This window comes from Prinia subflava, chromosome 13 (assembly GCF_021018805.1).
Source record: "Prinia subflava isolate CZ2003 ecotype Zambia chromosome 13, Cam_Psub_1.2, whole genome shotgun sequence".
Taxonomy (NCBI): Eukaryota; Metazoa; Chordata; class Aves; order Passeriformes; family Cisticolidae; genus Prinia; species Prinia subflava.
Window position 1 is genome coordinate 6178519 of NC_086259.1, and position 16616 is coordinate 6195134.

Genomic DNA, 16616 nt, shown 5'->3' on the forward strand with positions numbered 1-16616 from the left:
ATCTCTGGGCTAGTCCTGAGAAATCTACACTTTAGTGTAGGGTGATCCTAGCACAACTGAGATTTAAATTTAGTATAAAAAGGAATGGAGTGTTTTACCAGCAGCACAATGCATTCAAACTCTCCCATCTCCTGCCCTTCCATTTACACCCCTTGCACGACTATCAGGAAGAGCTGACAGCTCACTTTTCTCTAACAATCACGTGTTTTCACTGGGATGTACAAAATCCATAATCTGCTTTGTAAATCTTCATTCTTGGCTCCTTTTCAGGCAAACAAAATGACAGAATCTGAGACCATCCAATGTCCTGCTCTAATGAGTCACAATGATTTTATCACTTAAATATAGAAACCACATAGAGTCTGGGGAGATCCTCTTCCTGCAGGATTAGGAGTTGGAATTTGTCCTATATTTCAAGGCAATAATCCCAGAGGAGTTTCTTTTGAGTGGCATTCAAGACTTTTGAATAGTTGATTCATTGGAGAGTCCTTGAACAAACAAAATCTGCTCATTAGGAATGTAGAGCTCTGCTCACATCACCCCTGCTAGGGATGGTGTGATAAATCATAGGTACTCATATACAGGATGTTTGTTTGCACACCATCAAACACAGCCAGGCAGCTTCTCTGTGTGGACTGGGATGGGAAAGCAGCTGATCCTCCCAAAAGTTAGGATTGCTGAGCAGTCCCAGCGTGCTCACACATCCACACACTGAAGAAGGATCAAAATCAGACTGAAATCAGGTTCATTTTCACACTTTGCCAATCAAATCACAAGTAGTTTGCGCTGCAGAGAAGTGCTGACTGGCAAGAGCAAACTCATTATTAAAATAAGAAAAATGTAACTAATATTTTGGGTCTTTGGTTCTGTTTTCAAACAGAATTTCTGTTGTTTTTTCTTAACCCTAGACATTTTAGTTCAGCCCATTTGCATAGGTAATATTGCCATCATATTTATTCACACTGCTCATAAAGGAGCACATCACAAAAGTGCCTGGAAAATAAAACTCCAATGAGAAGGGACCCATCAAGTTTAAATGGAGGTTTATATTGCAGCATTATGAGACAGAGGCTTGCACATTTGCAGCTCCCATGGCAGAAAGTGAAACTCTAAACAATTAAAGCAGCACAGACATCCTGCCCTAAAGGACTGTAAGCATTTAAAAAAGCAGCCATGACCTCTCTTTACTGGGCCTGTTTTCTATTTAATTTACAGTCTTTATTAGCCAAGAAAATCTTGGCTGGATCTTAGTCAAAGTGATGAATATACAAGCATTTTGATCTACAGTTTGGGGCACTTCAAAGTATTCTTTACTTTATGATCATTTGTAATCAAGGTCAGAGCTCTGGTGGTAATTTAGATACCACCTAAACGTATTTATAATATAAAAATTGCTTTGCAGTAGCATGCATTGTGTCCTTTCTATTTTTGCTTACAGTAAGACTGGAGTTGCAAATTCTCAGGCTCTCCAAAAGTTTCCCAAGTAACTTTGTTTGTGTAAGCAGCTCCATGCTTAGGTTTCTTTTATTCAGTTCCGACAATGGCACACAAAAATTGAGCATGTATGTGTGACAAAAAGAAATGGTTTGTTTTCAGTGGTTTATTTATTGAACTATAAGCCTTACTAACTTTTGTAGGGAGAAAAAGTAAACCAAAGAGCCATAAAATTTAAAGAGGGGTTTTTGTTCCTTTGTCATCTGTTTTTCTCACTTTTCCATATACTTTGCTCATGGCCTAAGGTATAGCAAGTCCCAGAAGTGTTCCCTTTTATAAGTGTGGGGACTCTCATGCCACTGAAGGACACAATGCATGCTACTGCCGTGTCTTGCAAAACAAAAATTAAAGCTGTGGTCACTCTTTTAGCACTGTCATCTCAGGCTATAAGCCCAGTTATTTTCTAGATATTGTGTCTTTCTAGATATTATGTCTTTCTGCATCTTTCTCTCTAGATTTATGCTTGCTAGAACAAACCATCTGATTCTTGTCTTCATGTCTGACTTTTTGACAAGCGCAGCCCAAATCTGAAGCCCAGCATTGAGTCCCAGTTTCTCCAGCCTTGACAGGCACAAACCTTGCCCATTCTCTCTGACCCCACTGCATTTTCAATATTTGTATTTTATCATGTTCCTCTTCCACTGTGCAGCTTCTCATCAGCTCCTTTTCTCTTAAATATTCCCTTAAAATATATCCTATGGATATTATAAGGCCCCCATTGGCTCTCCCAAGTCTGTTTATCCTATCACACCCAGGAGGTATTGACAGATCAATGTGTATCTACTACTCACAACAGATTTCTGTTTGAAATATTGATTTATTAAATTTTGGGCTGTAGTCATTTTTTGTTTCTTCCGCAAGGGTCCACTCCTGTAAGAACCTGCCAAGCTACTACACTTGCCCATCTTCACATCCTCCCTTAAAACTCTCCTCTGCTGTGACACCTTAAAAAAACGATGGTGGTTAAGCAGCTGATGTGCTGTGACTGCAGAGTGATCACAATTATCTCCAGTTACCTTGTCATTCCTGCCCCTCTCCCCATCTGTTTGCTGTCTCTTGTCTTTTGCCTAGATCAAAGCCTCTTTGGGGTACAGACCCTACCTGGAATTCCTGTGCCTTTGGATGCTGTCCTGACTGAAGCACCTCGGGTTCTAGGCACTACTGCAGTGCACATAAATAAAAATTAGTGTTTCTAAAGTACAATCCTCTGCGTTTTTATATGCATAAATTATACCCACATCCTGTAATCCATTTTTTAAGCTAAACAATTGATTCAGTGGGATTTGAGCCAGGGCAGTCTATACTCTCTATAGTCTCTACTCAAAACAAGCAACATAACATATTATTAATCACCCTAAATAGAGACTATCACATTCAGTCTTGCAGTCCTACCTGTGGATAAAATAAATACCTTTCCAGAAACCTTATGACTTTTCTCATTTACACTAGGCCAGGCTGCTCTTAAGGAAACTATTGTTCTGCAGAGGATAACAATACTGCAGTGACTCCCTGGTCATATTCCCTTTATGATGATTGCTTGGGATTTGGCAAAGGGTGGTGAAAACCCAGCAGAGTCAATTGTAGGCCACCCTGTCCCTCTCCAAGGGCTCTAGAGGCAGTTCTTCCTTCCCACTGAAAGTTTTTGTCTCCCACTAGGGCAACACAAAACTTCTGGGGGCTGCAGTTTTGAATGTTGTTCTGAATTTTGTTAATATCCACAAATACATCTTTATCCACACTGCAACCACAGCCTGAAAGCTGCTGGTTATAATTCACCAAAGGTTTGGGGAATCAGTCTGGCCAGGAGATGAAGCTCAAGCTCTTTGTAGGTGCCTGCATCAGAGCCGTCAGTGCCTCCAGTGCAGCTCCTGAGCAGCGACAGCTGTGTGCTTCCTCCTGTGGAACTTGGAAGAGCTGCACAGGAGAGGAAAGCCAAGGCCAAAAATAAAAACATGCGCAAAGACAACGAGCAAAATCTGCCAGATTCGAGGAGCTGTTGTACTGCTGGAGACCAGCCAGAAATCTGTGGAAGTCCCCTCCTAATGCAGGGCTTGGTTGCAATTGCTTCCCCCACACCCCTCCCCTTCCTTCTCCAGGTGAATCTTGTCTTGCACGTGTAAGACAGACTGCAGAAAGCACACACCCCCCTTTTTTTCCCCCCACAGTATAATGTTTGTTTTGCAGGCTTTCTGCCTGAAAATATGTTTTTCTCCTCTCGTCCTGCAAATTTTGGGGCTTCCTAAGTTGCTGATGTGTGCAAGTGAGACAAGTCTTAACACACTCAGTAAATCCAGCCTGTATATGCTTACTTTCCACTCAAATTGATTGTTATTTTAACCAAGTGTTAATCTTAAATAAATGTTCATAGATCAGGTTGCTCTCCACTTTCTGCCAATGTTTGGGTCATTAGATGCTGGGCTGTAAATGAACCATGCAGATAAGACCTAATGTTAAATATCTGGGACTTCTTTATAAATGGGAAGAAGCAGGGAGGATAAGGATCTCCTTGCTTCAGGCCATGAGACAGCTATTGACTTTCTAGCACTGGCAAGGAACCTTCTGAAGCATTTTCTGTTTGCCATCAGGAACAAGGAGCTGAATTAGAAGCACATTTGATGCTGGCCTGATTCAAAACCCCCCATTCCCATTGGCATGAGGAAAGTGCTTGTAGCAAAATTGATCCAGTGGAACATGGAAACAGAAGTAACATCCAGGTTTCTCCCCAGCCTTCTACAAAAGGGCATGGAATGTTTTCTCTAGGAAAGGGATTTTGGGATTGTGGTTTCGGTTTTCTGTTTCCCTCAAATGACATAGGAACGGCATAATTTTATACTGAATTCTCAGTAATTAGTCTCTACATACATGTACTTTAGGGCCTCTTTAGTCAATTCTTTCTGTGTTATTGGGGAGAAATTTATCTCAATATTTTTAAGGAATATTATGTAGATCTAAAAATTGCCTATTCTTTCTATCTGGGAAAAGCATCCAGTACTGAGCAGATAAAGCAAAACTTCATATTTATTTTAGATAATTTAGTCTCTAATTATACAAAAGTGATGTGAGAGAGATACACAGAATCTGACCCAGAATTATGACTAGAAAATAATAATATCATCCTAATTAAAAGCCATATAAGAGTTTGTTATCCAGCCTCGAATCCCTGACAGACTTGTATGCTCAAATAATCGCAGCATTTGCAGGCTAAAGATTTAGTAAAAGTTTCATAGAAAATAAAAATTCCCTAATGAATTCTCAGTGTTTTTTAATATTGTGCCTCTTCAACAACAATGATGGCTTTTGGGGACTCTTGCTCACTTATGGGACATGTGGGTCATTCGAAAGCTTGAATATTCATTATGAGATGAGCTGGAACTGGATGTGCAATATGTTTGGTTGAAAACTAAATTTTATGTAAATTCTACAGTGATGTTTTCTGGCTCAGTTAGAATCCATTCTACTGTTTATCTTTATACTAATAATGGTCTCTTGGGCTTCTTTTTAAGCCTCTCTGTATACTTTTTTTTTTCCTTTTAAAATGAAAGATGAAGATCCAAAGAAAACAATTTTTAAAGATAGAAATAGAAACACTAGGTAAAAGGAATTAGCAATGCAATCTCTGCATATATTATGTGGAAATCTACTGCAAAATTGCAGCTTAGAATTTTATTCCTAGGACATTAACTGTTTCATGTTTGAGCAGCATTGCTGCTCTGATTCCCCATTTTTTCAAAACCCCCTTGGATCTGCTTTTTTAATCTATTTCTGGATATTTTTGTAATATCTATTAAAATATTCCTTCTCCAGAATGGTAAATCCAGTTGTCTGGAAGAAATAAAATATGTGGCATAGCTCTGAAATGAGAATTAACCTTGATTACTACAGTAATTTACTAATCAAAACTGGAGACCTGCTAATCAAGCCTGAATTACCAGCTGCTTGATTTTTATAGTGACATAACCAAAACTGAACATTTGGTAAACAAGGATCTTATTTATGAGGGGGGAAAATTGGCATATGGCCATATTCATCTTAATATATTTCTCACTATATTGTTGTAATTTCCTTATCAGCTGATGTAGGCATCCTCCTTCTAACTTAAGCCATCCACCTAACCCCAAAATGAGGAGCACAGAATTTTCCATTACCCTGGAACTGGAGTCAGAGTAGCCAATTTCAGACTTTAGGAGCTTTTCTGATCTACCTGTTGTTTTTGGAGCCAGGCAGGAGAATTCCTGATACATCCCTTGTGTTACAGGGCTGCTCAGGGAGCACCTTGGAATGAAGGGAGCACAACGCTGGCAGCAGAAAGGAGAGGAATGGAGAGGTGCCAGTGAGCAGACAGCTGGGGGAGGCTGCAGGAGGAAATGGCAAAGAGCATCCTTGCAGTGCTGGTGAGGCACAAACCCCGGGGATGTGACACAGAATCACCAAGGGAGAGCTGCTGAGGGACCCCCAGCCCATCCCCCTGGGGAGATGGACAGAGCATCAGCTACTGCAGCCCGTCTGAGGGGCTGGGATTGTGCAAGTGTTCATCTGGTTTCCTTAAGTGCAACCAAATTCCTGGTTTTAATAATTATTTTTTTCCCCTGGTCTGATTTCTGTTCATTTTTTCAGCTCCCAGATGGCATCCTGTATCCACCGACACAGAAAATAATTTCCCAGTATTTTCTTTAATGAATGACCTATTATGAACGAGCAGGAAAAACCCATATTGTGCAATTCTTCCACAGAAAAAAACGATCATTAATATAAATGGAGAGAAGCCCCCAAAATAGGAATCTTTTTTGTTGTTTGAGCTGTGTATGGTATTTCATTAAGGTGGCTTGTTTGGTTTTTTGGTTTTTTTAAATGTCTTGTTCAATTGATATTGTCATGGGTAATTGTGCTGTTAAAAAGGTAAAGAATAGAAACACAAAAAGATTTTTTTCTAGAATAATGTTTATAGCATGAAATTCTCAGCCAGCCAGGCTCTTTCCCATTCTCTTGTTACTTTGGACCTAATCCCCCATTCTCTCAATTCTTAGCATAAAAAATATTTACTAAAGCTAGTGCTGCTTCCATTTTTTCACCATCTTATCTCACCAACCTGAAATCATGTTTTTCCCTATAAGTCTTGAAGGTACTTACACCCAGCAAGAATGAAGGGGCACAGGGATGAATTAAAATGTGTCCAGTGGTTTGTAGCCACTCTAGACCTCGAAGAGCACCAGTTTGTGGTCGCTGGGTGCTTAGACATGATCCTGAAAAGCTTCCAGGGGCCACAGCTCAGCGTGAGCCAGGCTCCCCTGCAGCAAGGGCAGCCCAAATCAGAGCAGCAAAACCCTGCTGGGATCCACAGACATCTTCAGAGGGGGTTTAAGTACCAGGAAAACCACAAGCTAAAACAGAGTGCTGTTCCTAATATTGTGTAGTCTTGGCAGGAGGGACATCCATGAGGATAAGGATTCCAGATTTCAGGCAGTGATTTAGGATGTTTGAAGGCCAAGGAAACAAGAGTGAAATAAATGGCTCAGAATTAATCAAGCATTCCCCTGACCACTGGGACAGGACTCTGCTCCACTCCAGTTCACACCCCTGCTGCTCCCTAAAGCCACAGTTGTGCACCCAGAGACATTCCATCAGCATTGCCTCGTGTGTTGAGGATGCCTTCCCTCCACCATCAAAATTTCAAATGCCTCAAAATCCACCTGGAATTCTGGATCATTTCAGACTGCACCAGAACATAACACAGAGGGCATGAAGTCACTGAGGAAGGAGTACTTGTAAGGAGGGACTGATGGTTATGGAGGAAGGCCAGCTAAAAAGTACAAAACACCATGAGTGGTGGCAGAAGCACTGGGAAGAGGGAGCAAAAAAATGGTAAAGTGACACCATAATGCTTTACTGCCTCTAAAGCAAGGGAAAATAATGAAAACATTCATTTATTCTGTTTCAGGCAAAGAAAAAAAAATAGGGCATAAAAAGAGAAGAAAACAAAAGTACAGAATGTGGAACATGTGAAGAAAAAAGCCAGCAAAGGAGGAGGAAATGAATAGAGAGGAGAAACAAGTGCTGGAAGTAGAGGAGTGGATGGTGGGGGAGGAGGCAGCACAAAGAGGTCTGATGAACAGGGCTTTTAAGTAAGTGAATTTTATTTGTATGTGTCATTTCCTACTTTTTATTGCATTTCTTTGGCAACCATCCCACAGTTCCATAACCTATGGGTGGGTGGGAGGAGGTGGCTAAGAGGGCAAAATGGTAGTTTTTGGCAGAATATTGACATGACTCGAGTCAGGTCATTACTTGTGGTTGTCATTAGACAAATAGTGAAAGTGGGCTAATGGGGCAGGTGTTTATGAATCCTACAGGCCAGAGAAGGCTCAGTTTTCACAACCTGACTCACACAGAAAGGGAGAGGCCCAAAATGATTCAGTGCAGTGAAAGCAATGGCGAGCGGTGATTTCAGCCTGCAGAGGCCACAGGGACCCATTCCAGACTCACAGGATGCTTCTGCCAGGTTGCTTCAGCCTCTCAGCAGCTCTGGAAGGTGGGCATTGCACAGGTTTCTGTGTTGGGGACTGCCTTTCTTGCAGTCATTGAATGGAAATATTTTTCTGTAGTGCAAAACAAGACCCTGACACACAGCTCTATGGCAAAATATGACTTCCATGAAGAATGTTCTGAACTCCTTCTTTTCTTGGTGCTTTTGTTTCTTTTTGCCCTCTGTTTGAATCTTTACAGGCTTTCCCCCCTAATTATCTTGAATTAAAAATGGAAACGTTTTTAAAACATGCAGTGTCAAATAAAATGAGTTGGGATTTTTGAAGACTTTAGAACACCCGCAGTAGCTGCCACCCTGAGTCAGACAAAATATCCGGAGTCTTCCCTCTGAGAGTGAGAGGAGCAAATGTCTGGGGAAAAAGTGTATGAACTCTGATACATCTCTCATACAGAGCAATCCTTCTTCCCCAGTGTGCTCCTGCCCTCTGAGGATCAGTGTCAGAGACATTTTGATTTGGAGGCTGGATCTTGATCATCATGTTTAGTAGCTGCTGATGGATTTCGTTTGCATGATTTCATGTAATCCCTTTTATGGTCCATTTACACTTTTGACCTCCACACCATCCTGTGGCCATGAGTTCTGTAATTTCATTACACACTGTGAGGATAAAATACTTCTTTTGTTTGTTTTAAGACTGATGCCTGGTCATTTAATCGAGGCTCCTAGTCCTTGCATATGTGGGAACTGTTGAATGTGTCCCTTTATGTTATAAATCAGGTTTTTGAAATAAAAAAGCCTCTTTCAATTTTAAAGCCTTGTGATCAAGCAAAATCCTCCTCCTCTTGTGAATCCTTCCATGAAAAAAAAGAAAAAATCCCAACTCCAACTGCAACCTGATGAAATTAAAATTAATCAAAGCACAAGTAGTTTTACAATGTTCATACTGCACAGATAAGTAGCCTTAGTCTTATTTTATGTGTCCTGTATGGTTCCCATCTCGTGTCACGTCACAGTGCTGGTTTCAGCCCTGTGAGATGTGGAATAGCCCATTTTAAGGCCATTCTCTGTGGCACAACCATTAAATCATAAGCACAGTAATGGGAGAATATGTTCACTGAGTCCTCTGTAAAGCAAGAAGGGGAAGGTTTGGAAAGTCCATTAAAAAAAATGGGAGTAGGCTTCGTACAAGACACCTGAGCAAGGTCAGACAGCAACCTACAGAGGGGTGGAGTAGGGTGTGAACTTAGCAATGTCCATTTTCTTACAGCTGGTAATTGTCCAGCATCCTCCCTGCACCACCCCCAGCCCTGTGTTCTGTCTCATTCCAGTCAGATTGCTGAGGAGAGAGACAAAGGACAGATTCCAGCATAAAATCAAAACTGCTCTGGAAATGCACTGTGTGTGGCAGCATTTGCAAGAGCGGTGAGAGGTTAAAAAAAAGGAGTTTGACTCTAACCCAAGAATCAAAATTAATGTCAGAATTTAATGCAACACAAGGTGTGATGGAACAAAGACTGTTGGGGGGTCTCGTTTTGTTCAGTTATGACAAGCATTGTTCAGCACTTTAAAAGAAACAACAGTGCAATGGTTTTCACTGAATTGTATGAAGAAACAGGATAACTTTAACAAATATCACAAAACGTGTCACAAATCAATTGTATTGAAAATATATTAGGTTTCTTTAAAAGAAAAGATCAGAAAAGAAAGCAGCGCAAGCAGGAGGAGAGACAGCACACAAAGATTTACTTCTGAGTGCTACAAAATATTGAACTAAAAATAACATTAAAGATGAAATTTGCAATGAATCTCAAGCTGCTAAATTCCCAAAGGCTGGGTCTGCCAAAGGCTCTGTTGGTTTCCTCTGTTCTTTTCTGTCTTTATTTAAATATTTTATACAGTTGTCTATGTTCATGTGTAGTGCGAACTGTCATTTATATTTCAGTCCACTCTAAAATGGATCTTAGACTGTCTCAAGCTGTGCACTGCAGAGAGGAGTTGGGAACTGAGAGGTAAGTTGAAGTGGTAGGGACAAATGAAGACTGATATTTAATGTAGTTTTTGTGTACTTATATTTTGCTGTCATGTATTTTGCCTTAAAACTGATTTGTAATTTTCTGCATTTTGTGACATTATGATAAGATGTGAGGAGAGTGGGGTTTCCATTTAGCAAATACATTGATGCATTTTGGAGTCGGAGTGGTTGAATTCTGAGTTCTGACCTTAGGCTTTCATGTCTAGCAATAACAACATGCAAGTTTAGATCTGCAGTCTTAAATGCTTCTCTTTGTGCTTTGGACTTGCCAAGGTAACCTTTTTAAAAGGAGAGCCTTAAGCTTATTTTAGACTCACTTGTGTGAGAGGCCCACAGGGTGCTGAGTATCCATCTCTCCATTGTCTCAGGAGCACAGGGCACACCTTGCCCAGGAAAACTGGGACTGACCGTGGAGCTGGATCCAGCACCTCGGGAGAGACTCTCCCACCCCTCTGGTGCTGGGGAGGAAGCAGAGGGGTCTGTTCCACCCCCTCCAGACAAACTGCAGCAGTGGTGCTGGCTGGGGCACGGGCAGAGCTCCCCAGTTGCTCCCTGCAGGCTGTGCTGGGCTGCAGAGGGCACTGCCAGCAGGGCAGGGCTGGCACAGCCTGCCCCAGCCCTGCGGGGAAAGGACTCGCTGGGGGCTGCTGCTGCTGCTGCTGCTGCTGCTGCTGCTGCTGCTGTTTCTGCTGCTGCTGCTGCTGTTCCTGCTGCTGCTGCTGCTGCTGCTGGTCCTGCTGCTGCTGTCCTGCTGCTGCTGCTGCTGCTGCTGCTGCTGCTGTTCCTGCTGCTGCTGGTCCTGCTGCTGCTGTTCCTGCTGCTGCTGCTGCTGTTTCTGCTGCTGCTGCTGCTGTCCTGCTGCTGCTGCTGCAGCTGCACCCTGAGCCTATCCCCCTCCTGCCCCTGATGCCCTCTGCTATCTGTTAGATTAGCTGTGAAAGGCTCAGATGTATTCAGCTGGCATTTTGCACCTCTTTTGCACTAGCAGGAGGAAGAACAAAATGATTAGTGTTGGACTCTGTCAACTGGTATAAAAGAAGAAATCCTTAAGAAATTGTGTTGCTTTCTTTCTTGCTTCCGAACACTAAATCATACAGAACAGAAATTCTAAATAATGGCTATTAGATTGGGAAGTCTAAGAAGATTTTACTTCTTGGAAGCTTTGACTATTAAAAATTGATAAATTGCCATTGGAATACAAGCAGCTCTGCAATATGATAGATCAAAGTTCATTTTTCCCCTAATGCAGAGTTAAGATGAGCAGGCTTACTTTTTTGCTCATCTTCTTTGCAGATCAGAAACATTCCTTTCTTTTTATTTGAGTGATCAATTTACTAGAAGAGCCCGATGCATCTGTTGTGACTGCAGTAAAATTCTTATTCACCAGCTTTTAAGTGGTAATCCAGCCTGCTGGCATTATGCAAACCTCAGAACATCTCAGCACTGCTGTCCAAAGCGGATACTGTGTCTCCTCCACATAATACAGGTGCAAAATGATTAGTTGTAGTTTGTGAAGTGATATTTCTTAAAATATTTTGACCACGACATTAAAAAGCTAACTCTTCTCAGTAGTGCTTCTGCTTCAAGTTAGCAGAAAGGCTTCAGAAGGTTGTGTTTCAGTGGAGGATATTCCAAAGTACTCAAACAACTGAAATGTAAACCTTGGAAAGACACTTTGCTAGTGGCTTTTTAGAAATCTATTAATTGCATGTCAGTGTAGCTATATGAGTTTTTCTTTTCTGTGTATTAAATACGTCTTATTACTTTATAAGCATCTATAAATCCATGCTGGGGCACTTTGTACTTTTTAAAAACCTTTTAAATTAAGTAACACAAAAAAAATGTAATGAACATGCAACATTAAACACTTTCAAGGGCAGCAAATATGATCACATCCTTCAGAAAATATTTCTCCAATGTGTGATTTCCAACCCACTAACTTACTGGAAAGTTGTGTAAAAGCTGCAGTTGATAACAAGGTCTTGTGTATCTGGATCTTCGGGTAAACAGTGTCTGCCAGTATAGCTGGAGGAGACAGACATTTCCATTTTTAAGATAGTTCTGTAAAGCAAATCCTTCTGTGGGTGTCCACACTTGGCAGCTGCTCTCAGGTCTGACACAGTGTGCACACACTGCCACAGCTCCCATCATCCCAGGAGGAGAAAAATCCTGCAGGTGGCCCCAGGAAGGTTCAATCCTGCAGAACACTTAAGCACAAAATTAGTTTTAAACTGAAGGGACAATATATAAGTTAGGTAACAGACTTTGCTAAAAGATGCAGAATGGAATGCATATATTCCAGAAGGAGGGATATAATGTGTGAAAATAAGTGGTATGGGAAAACATCTATAGATGGCTGGGGAGCTAATGAAGGAATGCTTCGATTTCAGTTCAAGGAAAACTTAAGGGTACTGTATTTTATTTCCCATTAATCCTTCGGTCGTCTGCCACAGTTTGTGTCTGGCCATGAAATTTTCATCTATGTGGTGTTATTCTTTGGCACGTAAAGATTTACAGTCTCTGAGCCTGATTTGGCTCATCTTGGTGTTGTTGACAGGAATTCCAATTTTGCTCTCAAAGGGCATGATTGAACCAGTTAACATTTATTTCAGCCTTGCAGAAGGACATATTGCTTATTTTATATATAAAGTATGCCAAAATGAGATTAAGAGACTTGATGAACATAGTATGGCAAGTCAGAGGCACAGAGTCATAGAGCTAAGAATTCCTTCCTCCCTGGCTCTCACTTCCTTGTTTTATACTGTACTTTTGATAATGTGTCTGCAATCCCACAGCAATATTCTTCTGGCACATGATAATGCAATAGTTTTGAAATATGCTTTTCATGTGATGTGTGAAAACATAAAATCTATAGATGTGCAGCATATATGGATAAAAGAATTCATATTACAATATGTAGCTACAAGCATAATAAATGGAAATTGATGAAAAGGGAATCTTTCTACTGCTGGGATTTTAAAGAATTAGACAAATGTGAGTAGTTCAAATAAGACAGAATTTCTGCTTCTTGTCACAGAAAGTGCGATGAACATGTATCAGAAGAGAAAATCAGCTGCTGCTTGGTAAGTACCCTATGATTTTTTCTGACTGCTGCCATTTGGGCCCTACCAAGTCCAGTACTTACTGTGCTGATCAGGCTGCTGGCTCCTTTTCTGTTATTAAATCACTCAAAAAGAGAGTCTTAGAAAAACTAAAACTGTGCCAATGCAGTACCATCTCTTCAGAAATACTTTTATTAATTCATTTACATTTCAAGCTGGAGCTAAATCAGTACATTGATGGAGACAAGTCTTGGTCCAGTTTTTTCATGCTGGAGGCAGAGGAGATTCCTAGAGCAGTGACACTGCATGCTGGTTTTCTCTGAGTTCTGTAGGCACTCATTGCATTGTGCAATATCTTTCCATCTATGTATTTATGCTAAGTGGTTTTAATTCTTATTTTTGTTATTGTTTGAAGAGTAGTAGCAGTAGTAATAGCAGAGGTGGAGCATTATTGGCAGTCCCTGTGTCCAAGGAGCTCATTAAAGGACAGCACTCTGGAGATGATTCCTGTCTGACTGGAATCAGCAGGACACAGGAGCTAGGTCCCATATGATGAATAACAAAAGAAAGGGTAGTTTACATTCTTTGATTCATTTCTGCTCGATTAACCCCCAGTGGGATTTTACCCCTCCAGTCACATTTTTTTGTTCCTCTAATCTTCTTTTGTATTTGCTCACTGACCCCAAGCATGTATTTGACTTGTGACCCTATTTCTGTTAATAAAATACAGGCCATCTGACCAGCATTCACACCACTCCACTACAAGGTGATGATTACCTCATTGTAAGGGCTGGGAGTTAGTAACTCACAGGGTGAGGCTGGTGGTTGGGTGGCCTGAAGATGAGATAACCAATGAAGGCAGCAGAAGATGCTCTGAGCTGTGCCTTCAAAACTAAACTGCAGATGATAAACTCCTTCAAAATATCGAATTCTATCCACAGAATTCCATATCTCCTTATGTATTGTTCAGCTATTAATTAGTTGATAATGTTTAGGGGATCATGGCATGACAAAAAACAATTATAGTTATAATGTGGAAATTTTCAGTATCCGTATGGATGGTAGCTTATACAATCAAAATTACCCCATTTCCATTTTGGGTTATCAATTATAATTATATGCCTCATGAAAAAACCAAAAATACATCAGCAGTCAGTGGCAATAATTTCAGTGTAGTGTTTTGAGGCTAAATTAACACTGGAAAGTGTAGGTGATCTCTTTCAAAGCAAAGTAATATTTGTTTTTAAAGCACCAGCAGAAATGTAGGGTGGGTTTTTGTGAGGAAAGGCATAGTAATGAACCTATTCATTCTTTCACCAAATCCTTAAACCATGATTCTTATGAAAGGCACCGTTAATTGTGTGTTACATGAAAAAATCATGCCAAAGCCATTTATCAGATATGTAATCTGTGTCTCTGTTTGTGACAGGAAGCCATTATTTCCACTGAAAAAACAAATCCGTTAAATTTGAACTATTAGATTACAGCAGGGTTAGGGCTGCTCCTGTGCTGCAGAGTCACATCAGGGTCACAGCCCAGTTCTAGAGATGTACTGCAAGAGCTTCATATCTGATTAAGACAAAAAACTGATAAAGATGTAATGCAGACTAACAATATGGAATTATCTGATGCAGTTTGGGGGGATAGGGGCAGGGGGTATAACATCATTCAGTTTATTTGCATATGTTTGTTCTTTCTGCTGAAATCAATCTCTTTGAAGGAAGCAAGAAAACTTTAGAAAAAGAAAATATTATTAATGCTGGTAAGAGAACACAGAAGAAAATCTTTAGTAAACATTTCTTTTCCAGTGTTGATTATCATTCTGTCTAATGTTTATTTTCATAGTTTTCTTTGATCCAAAACACAAATAACAATAAAGTTAGCTTCATTTCTTTGAACTAACAAAACTATACTGTGGCCAAATTTGGAACAAATTTTCAAGTGGCTTTTTTTTTGTTTTTTCTTCAAAGCCACATAGGAGATTTATAGAGTAGATATTTACATAACTCCCACCCTCTCCTGCAGAGGAGTGTTCCTGTGGTTAGCAGTGATTTACCTGCTCTGAGCCTTCCTTTGCTGGAGCTGCTCTGAGCACCTGGGCACGCCCTGGGTACCAGGGCAGGGAGCACGCAGGGCTGTGGGCAGAGGGGCAGAGCACAGGGAGGAGGCTCTAAGGGGAGCCCAGGGCACAGCTCCACCTTCAGCAGCTCCTCCCCTCAGACCCTGACAGAGGATTGTGTGCTGTGCACTTGGAAACAGCCACATTCCCAATGTAAATATTGTGCAATTGCAAAATGCGTGCTGCGTTGTTTACCACAGAGCTTAACCCAGGCCTGCACTGCTGGGGGTGTTTGAGTCTGTACATATTTAAAAACTCTGCCAGATCCCAGATCTGCTCAGGAGACCTGGCAGCACCTGCAGGGGCAATGGTGAGGAGCCTGTGTCTGTGGTGGGAAGCATCTCTGCCACCCTCACATGACAGCCAGCAGGTTTCCTGGCTGTCCTGGGCAGCCCTCCTGCACGCAAATATTGGCCCTGGAAGTGGTGGAAGTTATGAATAAAGACCACAAGGTCCAACCTCAGTCATCAGCTACAGAAGAGCCATGTGCTGGATAAACTGACTGCTTGAAGGTTTTCGGAATATGATACAGAAACATGAGAGATGCTCAGGTTCTCTGAAACTCACTTTTTTTCATCTCCCATTACATCCTTGTGTTTGTCCCACTGCTTAGCCTGGCTGAACAAGAGCATCCAGCCCAGTGATTGATTGCCTCTGTGAGCAGATCCAAGTTTCACTCTTAAATCAGCCAGCATGTGGTTGATGACAGGGACAAAGCCAATCCTCATCACTCCCTAAGCAAATCATCTTCCTCTTTACTCTAAATTCAACTAAATTATCATTTCACCATTGAAATAAGTGTCAGAATTTCCACCAGGTTCACCTGGATTTGGATTTGGCCATTGGCTTCTAGGCGCAAATGGCTTCTTAAAGGGTTACTTTTAAATAAGTTGGTGTTTAAGTGCTTCAAGAGATTATAAAAATAATAGCAAATGCAAATAACATGACTGCAGGTATTGCTAAAAAGTGTCATTAGAAAATGGGCATTTTTAAGGTTAAATCAGAACTAATTCCAGTGACTGCAGATGATTCACATTTGAGTAAGAATGAAACTTTGGGTTTTGAACTATGTAGAAGAGTTTTGGCTGAACCTTTTCGATTTCTTTGGGAAGGGAGGGTGGGGGGGTTGAGATGAGCATGTTAGTTGGGAGTTTGGGGTTTTTTTAATACTTATAACAATGCCAAATAGAAAACAGTTGTTAACTTCTGTGATTTGTTGCAGTCAAAATAAAGTACTTCTGGTCCTAGAGGAGGGAGCTCTGAAATGGTACCTAAAGACCCTGCCTGAATGTGCAGAGCTTTCCATCTAAAAGATCATCTCTACTAAAAGCACAACCAAAAAACACTGCTTACTTAGTTTCCTTTTTTTTTCCCTTTCTAACAGTATGAAAACAGGAGTTTCAGAGCTGAGAACTTGGTTATTGTGCA